This window comes from Lotus japonicus, chromosome 3 (genome assembly GCF_012489685.1).
Source record: "Lotus japonicus ecotype B-129 chromosome 3, LjGifu_v1.2".
Classification (NCBI taxonomy): domain Eukaryota; kingdom Viridiplantae; phylum Streptophyta; class Magnoliopsida; order Fabales; family Fabaceae; genus Lotus; species Lotus japonicus.
The window spans coordinates 73,758,987-73,772,175 of NC_080043.1; the positions used below are offsets into that span (position 1 = coordinate 73,758,987).

Genomic DNA, 13,189 nt, shown 5'->3' on the forward strand with positions numbered 1-13,189 from the left:
TGGTAGTCATATTCAAATTCAAGTGTGACTTTTGTGCTCTATTCTATAACAAACACAAAAAAATACAGAGAGAGCAATACTTTCTTTACATGGTATAGCAGCATTAATGCATTATCCTCTGTGACTTGTGTTAATTTTTTCTTTACACTTTTTGATTATTTCCCCAATTGTTTTTTCTGAAATCCCTAGTTATGTACACCAGAAATCTTAAAAATTTTCTGTTGTTCTCTATTTTGAGCATCAACTTCTGAGTTGTAAGTAGGTTTTTCATTAAGGGCACTGCTAGAACTATAAGCAAACACCTTTGAGTCATCTCCTAATACTCCTATTTTCCTTTCTTGTTGGATCAATAGAGAAAAGACTTTGTTAATATTTGGTAGAGGACTTAGGATTTTACCATAGAGTATTGCTCATTGAGCCCATTCAAGAAACCGATCACACAATTATTTTCTTTGCAAGATTTGATTGTGGGCATAAGATCACAAGCACAAGAAATTTCACAAGTACATGAAGGTGTAGGTCTGATATCGTCTAATTCTTGCCACAAGTTTTCAAATGGGTAAAATAAGATGTGATTGATTAATCAGTTCGTTTGAAAGAAAACAACTCTTCACTAATAGAGACAATTAGTGGTGGTATCATATATACTTGTCACTCCCTCCGTTCCTTATTAACTGTTCATTTTAAAGAAAAAAATTTGTTCCTATATATCTGTCCACTTAGAGTTTCAAGAGAGCATTAATTGATGTTTTTCGAAGAAATACCCTTACAGAAATAATAAATGAAGAAAGATAAATAGGAACGGAGGAAGTATTCATTTTCTAACTTTGCACCAAAATATCAAAATTCATCACAAAATCTTTGACTGGCGAATAATAGAGGCATAATTAGTGATATAGAGATATATTTTCTATCGCAAATGTCGTCACTAATTAAAATTCATCTATTTTAACGATGAATTTTTTCCATCTCTAAAATTTTCAATAATACATGCAAATTTTAACAAACATTTTAAAATTAGTGACAGAGAAAAAAAAAATCCAAAAATTTTATGCCACTAATATTAACATTTTACAACGAAGTTGTCAATTTGTAAATCAATATCAATATATTAGAAAAGAAGAACTTCCCTCAGACTGATTTAGTGAGGTGTCATGCTCAGGTTAATTCTCATAAAAAAATCTTACATGTCAATTTATTAGATAGCAAATTTCACGTGTCAATTTGTTAGATAGTTTCCGTTGAAAAAAAAAACTTCCAAAAAAACTATTTTTTATTTATTTTTAGAGTCCCACGTGTCAATTTATTAGATAGAAAATTCCACGTGTCAATTTGTTAGATAGTTTCCGTTAAAAAAAAAAACTTCCTAAAAACATAATGTGCTACTATCACATTCTTTTTTCTAAGATTAATATGTGTTCTGAATGCTTTATTGGTGATTCATTATATCTATGATTTGTGTATTGTGTTCTTGTTCATGAAGAATATGAAACAAGTTTATGTTGATCTGGATCAAACTTAGGTTATTTTACTGTATGAAAACGAACTCGCATAATCACGTTCATGAAGAATCTTTTCTCTTTTTTTCACTGTAGCTATTGTTGATTAGCCATCATTAAACCATCCATTGATATGTTTTGCAGAATTTGAGATTTGGTTAAGCAGTCCGTTAAAATCAAGTGTTAGAGTCAAGTCCCACATCGGAGAAGTTAGGGTAAGAGGGAGAGTTTATAAGGAGATGGACTCATAAACCCAATGCCTTAAGGTTTTGGGTTAAGATGTGGTGTCCAAGATCTCCTTGGTGTCTCCCCTAGGCCTTGACCCATAGGTCCCCGCCGTGACTTTCCCCAACACAATCTTTTTATTAGTTATTCAATTGTATGAATTTCAATCTATGCAACAAGGGTTTCAATTTAAGACTTTTTGTTCACTTTGCTCATCATTTCCGACTATTCTATTTCATTTGTTGTTTATTGTATTTTTAATAATCAAGGTATTAATTGATGTATTAAATACGATAGACATATTCTCCGTGCAACACACGGGCAAAAAAACACTACTAGTATATTTACCCATGTCGTTGCACGGGATATTTCTGAATATATTAAAATTTCTTTTTTAATACATGGATTAATTTTTGTATATAAATGATAATATTTAATTAATATGATTATCACATAAAAATTGAATATATTAATATGATTTGTAAATTAGTGACAAAATTCACAATGAAAAAAATGGTTTTGTGAAATCTGTATTTTATTCATGGAATAGTTTTAGCCATGAGTTTTGTGACGAATTATATTCTGTCACAAAAGTTAAAAGAGGTGGAGCCTAGTGTGGATTTTAGAGAATAATAAAGTTTAATACAAAGTTGTCAATTTGTAAATTAGTGACAAAATTCACAATGAAAAAAAATGCTTTTGTGAAATCTGTCTATTTTATTCATGGAATAGTTTTAGCCATGAGTTTTGTGACGAATTATATTCTGTCACAAAAGTTAAAAGAGGTGCCTAGTGTGGATTTTAGAGAATAATATTTGAGTGGATTACCTAGCAAAAAATGGGGTGAATTGTAATATTTGAGTAAGTTTAGAGTTTATTGTCATATAGGGAAACCTCAAGATAGTGGAGTGTAATTTACTCTAAAGTTGAGTATTATATGAGCAAAGCTGATGGTAGTGAAGTGTAATTTAGATTTGAAAATAACAAAGAGGTAATTTATATTACCTCATGGAAGGATTGTGCTGATAACCGATTACTGACATTTGAAGCAACTACCATTTGAACCAGGTACATCAGTGGAATTTGTTTCCTAATTTCAATATATAATATATTACAAGGTTAATTAATGGTCAAATTAGTCCCTGAGTATGTAGGCGAGTTTGATTTTAGCCCCTCTGAGGAAAAATGATGTTTTGTAGACCCACGGTTGAGGCATGTTTGGATTTGGAACGGTTGCTCGACGGGGATTTACATGGAGACATCGACTTATAAGTGGCTTATGAAACCTGTTATGGGTCCCCATCTAGTGTATGATTGGGGTGTTGTTTGGAAGTTGAAGGTGCCCGAGAAGATCAAGGTTCTGGTTTGGTTATTGTTACATGATGCTACTCAAGTTAATGCGCATTGTTTTCACTATCATTTAACAAATTCTCCTGGTTGTGCTCGGTGCTCGCATGAGTTAGAGGATAATTTACATTGTTTGCGTGATTGTCCTCATAGCAAGGATGTCTGGCTTCGTTTTAACGTTGTTTCATGGCCAGGGTTCTTGTTGACATCAATCCAATCTTGGATTCAACCGCAGCTTAGGATTCTGAAGGTTGTTGTGTTCTTGGCGGCTTTGGTGTTGGAGGAATGAAGCCATCATGGGTGATAAGCGGTGGACAATGAGTTATGTGTGCGAGGTTGTTAATCGCGACTTAGGAGATTATGATCGGTGGCTTCATGATGCACGGTTGCTGGACTCACGTGTTACTGGCAGCAAACGTTGGAAGGCTCCTCCTCCAGTTTCTTTTATGGTGAATGATGCGTATCACATCGGGCAGCAGCGTATGGGCACTGGTGGGCTAGTTCGTGATTCGGCGGGGAAGTGACTTGGTGGTTTTTATGCTAGTAGATATGGCGGGGATCCGTTGTTCGCTGAGATTCAAGCGGGTTTGCAGGGGTTGAGGTTCATTTGGCAAGGAAATTGGCGTAAAGCTGTTTGTGGTGTTGATTGTCTAGCTTTAGTCCAGGCCCTTGGAAAGAAGAGTTCTGATTATCATCAGTATGGTAGCTACTTAATGGATATTCAACTAATGTTATCTCGCAGTTGGGATGTTCACATTTGCCATGTGCCTCGGGATGGTAATGAGCTTGCTGATTGTCTTGCAGGGATTGGTGCTAGATTGCAATGTGATGTCACTGTCCTGGAAGACTCTCCTCCTGAGATCTTGCCTCTTTTGCTGAAGGATTTAGATCCGGTTTAGTTTCGTTGTTTAATTTTCCTGTGTACCAAAAAAAATTATTTTTATAATTAATGGTAGTTTTTTACCGCCACTAAACGTCATTTTTCCTCAAAGAGACTAAAATCAAACTCGCTTACAAACTCAGAGACTAATTTAACTATTAACCCTGTATTACAATTACCATATGAACCACGTATGTTAGTGGGGCCTTGTTTGCTAATTTTAATTTTTGGTCAATTTTAATTTATAATATATTACAACATTAACCTTAGGGCCATTTCACCCGGCATATTGGTCTCCCCCCCCCCCCACCCACTTGGGCCTACCAATGGGCCAAGGTCAATCAACCTCAACCAATCCTATCTACGGCTATCTTATGACCCCAGAAAAAATAATCTACGGCTATCTTAGATAAATGATAGAAAAATCCATCTCAAGCTTGTTCCCAGAATGTTGAACAAAATAAAAAGTAACAACCATAACAGACAAGTTCCCCACAACTTATAAATAAAGGTCACTAAACTCACTCCTTATACCCACATATATTATTTTCTACTAATTCTTATGCACTATGTTTGGGTTTCCACTAACTTAAGCGTTAGAGTCTATTTTTGCAAGTGCTCTCACAGTTTTTCTAATTAAAGCAAGAAGAAGTCTCACAATGTGCCTCAACCTAGATTTAAGTTGGACCATCTAGAAAGAAAATGAATTGCAAATGTGAAAAATAGATGAAACTATCCTCAATGTCATCATGGTTAATACATATGACAAAATGTCTCACGCCATGAACCAATCACGAATGGATTCATAGAAGACGAACCATGAAGCATCATTAATTGTATGTTAAACAACCTCCTAGTCATGAGGAGGGAAGATATGAGAACACCATGGCGAGCCTGGATCCTTTGGATGCCCGCATTTTTTCGATTGCTAAAGGGACTCAAAGCCTTAGAATGCCCCCAAGAGAACTTCCCTACCCTCAAGTAGAAGATCAACCAAGGGAACCCACAAACCAAGACATCCTCCGATTGGAACATTGCTCCGAGATCTAGTGGGGTCAATTTCTCAGGAAATGTCAGAAGGATTGTAAGCAAACCATAAGAATCCTTAGCCCATCTGGAGATCATTATTTCAAGACTGCATTGGTGTCAAATTTGTTAGATTATGCACTAGTATCTTAATACTATTTATATTTAATTATTACATCCTAAATGTGCAAGAAATACCTATAGGGTCACATGCATAAACCCACTAGAATGTATTATAGTGCCTTATTGAAACAAGTTCATTAGATAAACACTTACTGGACCACGTTCATTAGATGAGCCTAATAGGCATTGATAAGAATTAAAGTTAGTCACCTTTGGATTAGGGCTTATAAACAGAGCATGCATGAGATGCTCCAACCATGGTTAGACAATTTTCTCTGACTCTTTCCTCTACTAGCACCTCGAGATGCAAGGGTTTCTAGAGGTAGCGTTTGGTGGACTTCTTTTATAAATGAAGTTTCAATTGCTTCGTGTGCTCACATTGTCAAGAGGTAATTCTTAATTCCTCTTAATTGTTTGTTTTGAAATTTGAAATATGAACTCACAAGTTCTTCATTTTGGGAATCAATTTTTCTGTTGTGGCAACTATTCACAAGGTTCCCGACAAAAGTGACTCCTTTCATCATCTCCTTTGTGAGGACCAGGTCGCACTTAGGATCCACAGGTAATTTTCTATCCCATTGTAGAGGCGCATACACATATATAGGAGAAATTAATCCAAAAGGAAAAGTAAGCACTTCATGAGGATGAAATGAGCTACCAGCGAGCAATTAAATAGATCATATGTCAGCCTTTTCCCCATATAGTAAGCCATCCTTTACATGGTTTCAACTTTCAACTGTTACCACACTGCTCAATTCATAACTGACACGACCTCTCTTCCCAATTCATCACTTCATCGCCATAGATACGTGCCACGAGACACAAACTTTGTAGCGTGGGTGAGGCAACGAAAGTCTGAATCCTTGAGATACCTCTTGTCCCGTTTTTATCGTACGTGAAGTTACACTCATGCCCAACCTCCCAGTGAACATCATACATTCATACTAGCTTCACATCACAATTTAATCCCTCCATAATGTTAGCAATGGGGAACTAACTAGCTACACCAATTTATAGAAAGCAACCCAAAATACATAAGCATATAATATCTTGAAGAGTCTGACATATCATGCATTTTTTTTTAAGCAATAAGAATTATATTGAAGTGAAGTACAATGGTACTTCAATCCAATACAAGAGTGAAAGAAGAGAGAAAAAAATAGCAAAATACATAGTAATTTCAGTGACAACTTGCCTTCATCCTAAGATACCCACCCTCTCCAAGGAAAAAGACTTTAGGGAAAATGCCTCATTAAAACCTTATTAGGAAAAACCTCATTGGGAAAACCTAGTAAAGGAAAAAGACTACCTTTACCTAAAGTCAAAGATAATTTCCAAGGAGAATTACAGGATACCCACATCTAATTAACAAAATAATTTGGTAACAACTTGAATCCAGCAATAGTCACCCTCAAAGCCTCCAAATTGATCATATATACTCAAGATAATTATTAATTATAGGGAGTAAAAATTCACTTAAGAACACTAAAATGTTAGATCTTGAAACCGACTTATACACATTTATGGCCGTCACACATCCCCGCATGGAAGGGGGAAAAAACAGGAGCCACGCAGCTGCTCCATTTCTCTTCAAATTGAAGAGATTGCAAAAAATTAAGTGTATGACACGTTTCTGACTTCTCTCTTGTATGACACTTTTCCAAGGTAACAAACGCATCGTTAGTGAAAGGAAAAATGTTCTCAGCATAACTTTTAGGTTCTAATAGTGTTAGAAATCTCACATTGACTAGAGATAAAACATATATAACAATTATAAAGGTAGTGCAAACCTCAACTCTTGAGCTAACTTTTGTGGTTGAGTATACACATCACAATTTCTAATAAATAGTCATTAACGTGAATTATATTTCCTACAACTCATCAACGAAGTTAGGTGTAGTCACCTCCTAAAATAAAATTTTCTTTAAACATAGTAGCTAGTATTTTTTTTTTGTCATCGTAGCTTGTATTCAAATATTGTATTTGCCACATTAAAGTTTTTTACTATCCTTTTCAATTAGTTATCCTTAATTTTGTTTTGTGTGTTAAATTTTTACTCTCATAAATCATATTTTTATTTCTATCTCTGCTTATACTGTATCGCCAACCCATATTTTTGGGCCCAAGCTTAATTGTATTACACTGTCAAGCACACCTGGATGGCTATTAATGCTGTACAAATTAATTAACAGAAAAACAAATTGTAGTTTTGAATTGCTGGACTGAACGAAATATTATATGTTTCCATGCTCAATCTTTTAAAAGTTAATTTCCCGTAAAGTTACCTGGTGGATCGCATTCGATCTAATGTAGTATTGGATTTTTTACTGAAAGAAAGTGGATTTCTGCTGCAAGAAGAATTGCCTCATTAAAAAACTATACTGAAATTAAATGTATTTTGACTGTAATCAATTAAATATTCCATTGCAAAATATGACTGTCGGAACAAACAGAGTATGTTCTTATTCTTACATCTTAGTATTATCATAACTTTTGTTCGAGTTGTGATATATACACACATTTCCACTTCTTTTCCACCTTCATTCTCTTTATTTTTCTCTTCTTTATCAATCAAACCACATATCACATCTTTACTTTCTCTCTCCTTTCTTCCTATCTCTCTCTTCTTCCACTTCTCCACACCTCAAAAGTGAGGTGTGAAGATATAAGGGTTAAATATGTTTATGGTCCCTGTGTATTGAGGACAGTTTGAGTTTGACCCCTAATGTTTTCAAAGTAAAGTAACCATCCCTCCGATTACACTTTCCGTAACAAACCACCCTTAACTCCGCCAGTCCTTGCTAAATACCATCACCTGAGGGGACGTGGCATTGCCACGTATTAAATGAGGTTGACATGGAATTTATTTTTTAGTAAAAATTAAAAATGGCGTAGTTTTGTTTCAACTTCAACCATATAGTCAGTACACATAACAACACAGCAACAACAATACACAATTTCTTGTAGAATCTTTCAACTTCAACCCTTTTCTGCAGCTTGGTAACCTTTTGCTTCACTTCTTCCATCTTTTTCTTCATCTCCCCAAGCTCGTGTTCCTTCTTAAACAACTCAACCTCAAGGCGTAATATTTCACCATCTGTGCCATCTTCATCAAACCATTTGAAATAATTGCAACCCATTTCAGTCTAAGGAGAGGAAACAAAACTAGGTCATAACAAATTAACCAAACAAAATAAAGGACAAGAAAAGTTGAGTAGATGGAAAGATGAACAGAGGGTGAAAACGATAAGTGTCAAGAGAGGAGAGGATGAGAATAAAAGAGGAGGGAGCAAAAACCTTCCAATTCCTGCATCTCCAAAACCTTCTATTGGGGTTGTCTGGTTTATGCGACGTGTACATCACAACCGGAACTCCACAAGCACAGAATCGAGCTTGCGACACAGGGCCAGAACGGCGCGAGGAAGAGGATGAACTGCTTCTCATCTTCAGCTTGACAGAACGCTACGAAGGTGATGGCTGGAATTAGAGACCGATTCGAAGATGGATTGAAGAGAGGAAGAAGATTCGAAGATGGGTTCAAGAAAGGAAGAACCCTAGATTTCAATTTGGGGCTTTTTCAGACCATGTTCTTCAGTTGATGGGTTTTTATGGAGGGTCTACCTTACTTTTAATGTTTAAATTAGGGTGTAGATTATTTCATGTTTAGATTAAATTTGTTAAGTTTGTAATTTTTAATTTTTACTAAAAAAACTTCATTTTTAATTTTTACTAAAAAATAAATTCCAGGTCAACCTCATTTAATACGTGGCAATGTCACGTCCCCTCAGGTGAAGGTATTTGGCAAGGACTGGCGGAGTTAAGGGTGGTTTGTTACGAAAAGTGTAATCGGAGAGATGGTTACTTTACTTTGAAAAAATTAGGGGCCAAACTCAAACTGTCCTCAATAGACAGGGACCATAAACATATTTAACCCAAGATATAATTATCCCTTTTGTTCACACATACACATTTGCCGAAGATGAATTTTTGTTCACACTTACATACACATACACATACACACATATATATATATATAGTAAAAAAATAATGTAGGTCATATATTCAAAAGGTTAGAATCACTGCAAGCGCAACAACCTCGAGCATTGAAAGTTGAAACCGCACATTTTTGTTCATCATTATTTTTTTTAATTATAACATAATCACCATACCTTGATGAGGTCATAGTTGTGTCAATTATAAGAAATTGAACAGAATAATTCAACTTTTGGCTCCAATGGAACAAGAACAAGAGAATGTTGTGCCTGTCATTTGCAATTTCGAAGCATATAGGGAATGAAACAATAATCATATGTACATAACACAAAAGGTATAGCCTGCGGGTTTATATATATATATGCACGGGAGAGCAAAAGACATGATTATGAAGCATATGTTTAGTAGTTTAATTTTTTTCGACAGTGTTTACTAGTTTAATTGAAACATAGTTATCATCGCCTTCAAAGTGTGTTTCCTGTAAATTATCAAGAATTTTAACTTTGTTCGTAACTGCAGCTGGTTACGTCAACATAAAGCTAAAGCATGCTTCCACTTACATATTTGCACTAAAAAAAACAATACATACTTCTGTATATTGCAATAGTAGCTTATACGAATGCTTTATCGAAGAAGGCAACTTGTACTTAATTGACATGTAAACTCTAATTATCTTACCACACGTGTAGATGAACTGATACAATGTTGTTCTAGTTTAAGCTGCAAAGATCTCAAATTTGAGTTCTTATATGAACGTAATTGCGTTAAATACTTGATGGAGGCTGATGTGGGTTTGATATCGCAACTGGTGCAGGTGGCATGGACGATAGCAATGCTAGGCCACACAAGTGGTTGTCACGGATGATGACGTTGAAGGACGAAAGATTGAATTGAACGATGGTGGTAAACTCACATGTAAGATTGTCATATGACATTTAACGTGCCAGGCAGACACTTCCGTCAAGTCTCACTAACGGGGATGACGTAAGAGTTAACGTACTTGACTTTTTCATATTTAGAGTATTTAATTTTCTTTTTTCAAGGATGAAATCACGCTATCAGGGACTAATTTAGTCCTTTACTCACTTGTATCTAGACTTAATATTTCACATACAAGTTATCATTTATAATTTTTTTAAGGGTTTTGATTCATTTACATCTCACTTTTTCTTCCATTTTATTTTGATTTGTTTTTTTTACTTTCTTACCACATCACATATCATATCATTCATTTTTCTCTTTTTTCCTCCATATATCATTCAGTGGAAGTGTTTTTAGTATGTATAAATCGAACTTTATTAGTATTTTTTAAATAGCTTAAATTATACTACCACATATAATAGGCAAATATAAATTTATCAGGCCCTTAATCATTTTCCTTACGTCATTAAGCATGCCTTGTGCAGGCTTTTCGAGATGATTAAACAAATGAACATGCTTCATATTTTGATTAATAAAAGTAAACAAAGTTAAAGTATGCGTAAACCCATGCATAACCTAGATTGGGCTGCTTAAAAGTTGTGTACGGTTAAAGTGTATATTTAACGGTTGCATGTGTGAATACATGACATATTAAAAGATACAATTAAGATAATGTTTTAAAAGAGAGAAATGGATAAGCAAATGGGATGCTACTATAAGATATTAATGTGTTTTGTTTTTTGAAAGATGTAGGAGTAGTAATGTTTAAACAGAGAGAAATGTGTTATTACACGACACACAACCACTCCGATCAAGGGTTCTATATCCTAGCTAGGGTTTAACGTCGTCAACACCATGAATGTATAGTAATAAGAACATATTTTATTCACTGGGCGGGACTTAGACTTTTATAGTGGAGCTGAAATCGTAACCTAGACCTATTACATTTGGGTCTTGTTCTCAGTCTATTGGGTCTTGAAGGTAATAGACCCAACAGTCATATTCTAAACACGTGTACAGTTATGGTCTCGACACACGTACAATTATGATCTAAACACACGTACAAGTATCTCAATCTGCCATGTCCCATACATGAGTATATATCAGAGGTTCTGCCAAGACCACATAGGGCGGTCGATCCCAAATGCATAAGAAATTTGGTTAGGCTGCAATTATTTATAGGGATAATACTACTTAAATAAGTTATTTTATCTCCATTTTACTAACATCTCAATTGAAATATTGTCAAATAAACTTCTATTTTTAAAAGTAAACAATATTTATTAAGATTTAATCGTTAAATTTTAAAAAGCTAGAATTACATGATTAGAAAACTAATAGAATGGATATAGGGAACTAAGTTTTATTTTTTAATTTATATGCAATGGGAGTCACATAAGTCCAATATTTTTTGTTGAAGGGGAAAAAAAACTAAGGCTTAAATATGATATTAGTCACTGAAAATATAAAAATGTTGGTTTTAGTCTTAGATTTTTTTTTTCTTTAATTTCTAGAAATATACATTGTTATCTGTTTTAATCATTTGTGAAGTTTTGTTTATGTATGTCACATAATGTTGGATCATCATTTCCACTTAAAGTTTTTTAAATCTAATTTGACACCATATGATCCACACATACAAGCAGAGAAGAATTTGGATGTTGTATATGGAGATTTCGAGATGAGTGATCTACGACAACAATAAGCCTTAGTTACGGTGGCGATCCATGAAAGTCGCAGGCGTGAATGATGAGCCTCAGGGTGCTAAATTAGATATAAAAAACTCACAGTAGGAAGGGTGAGTGAACATTTTATGAGTCATATAAGCAAAATCGTTTATAAGTGAGCAGTGACATTAATAAGGCAGTTGACAGATCCCTTATGCTAGGAATAATAAGTTTCTTTAGTGGGAAAAACTTAATAATGATTACTTTACAAATAATAATATATAATAATATTAACATTTAAAATTTATAAAAAAATACTAATATAAATATATGAATGTTGATTCAACCATAACATATATGTTTGGTATACATGCATCATTTTAAGTATCGCATCTTAATATGTTTTAACCATAAAAAGCACCATTAGAAATAAGTGATTTAATGTGTTTTTTTATTGGCAAATGTAAGTGGTTCGTAATATTAGTAAAGTAGTTCTCTTCAGGGTTCGAACCCTAGTCCATTCACCCGTCAACCCAGCTAACCCTTATATTTATAGCTCTTACCGCTTGAGTCATCATTTGAAGATAAGCGATTTAGGTTATGTTTGTTTTTCAGCTTGGCACCTCAATGTGGGTTTGTGTTGCATTGAACAATGTGTCATTATGTTTTGATGGCTTCAACCCACATTCACTTTAACCCACTTTGTGCTCAAAACTCACTTTCACTCAACTCCACTCACTCCTCACTTCTAGTTATACACATATAAAAATGCTTTTGATTGATATTATCCAAACAAGATAAATTTATCAAACTTACTTTTAAAGTAAAAGTATTCAAACATAAATCACATTACATCAAACTATGTTTTACAAACCCACATTAACTCAAACTCTGTTTTGTAAACTGAAATCCAAACACACAATATGTGATATGATATAATTGAAAAGAGAAAATCGTGTTCAACAATTTGGTCCAGTCACCAATGGTTAATGTTTTGAAAAGTCTTCTCGGAGTATCATGTTGGACTGCTTTCTCCATTCCGTTCAGATTGCACTGCAGACAGCAGACCCTCCCTCCCTCCACATAAGGACAAATATTTAAATTACCCATAATCCACCACGTGGCCACCATGGTCTAAACTTTTTCACCACCAGTCCACCCCCACCTGCAGTCACTGAGCGCCTTGTTCAACGGGGGTTACCTTACTTACGTCTGCTCCCTCTCAACCCTGACTTCGATGCACCGTCACCCTCACACGAACCACTTCTCTCTTTTTTCCTTTTCTTTTCTTTTTAACCTCACTCATGCACCCCTTTTAACTTGTTCTCGGGAAAGTGGAAAAGCAAAACACACACCACACCAGAGTGAATGAAACAATATTAGAAAGGTGAATCATGTTCATAGTGAGTGGGTGAACACGTACATTTGTCACCACATATTAAAGACCACCCAAAGACAATGGAATGCAATTTTCAATTTTTGTTATAGTGAGTACGTTTGAATTAATT

The 13,189-nt window shown here is 34.7% G+C and overlaps 1 long non-coding RNA gene across 1 annotated transcript; it reads left to right on the top strand.

Annotated features, from left to right (window-relative positions):
• Nucleotides 1-4,672: 4,672 nt before the first annotated feature.
• Nucleotides 4,673-10,224, top strand: LOC130742587 (uncharacterized). The gene is made up of 3 exons (XR_009021204.1): nucleotides 4,673-5,489; nucleotides 5,595-5,662; nucleotides 9,908-10,224. It is a non-coding gene; the product is annotated as an uncharacterized LOC130742587 (long non-coding RNA).
• The last annotated feature ends 2,965 nt before the right edge of the window (nucleotides 10,225-13,189 follow it).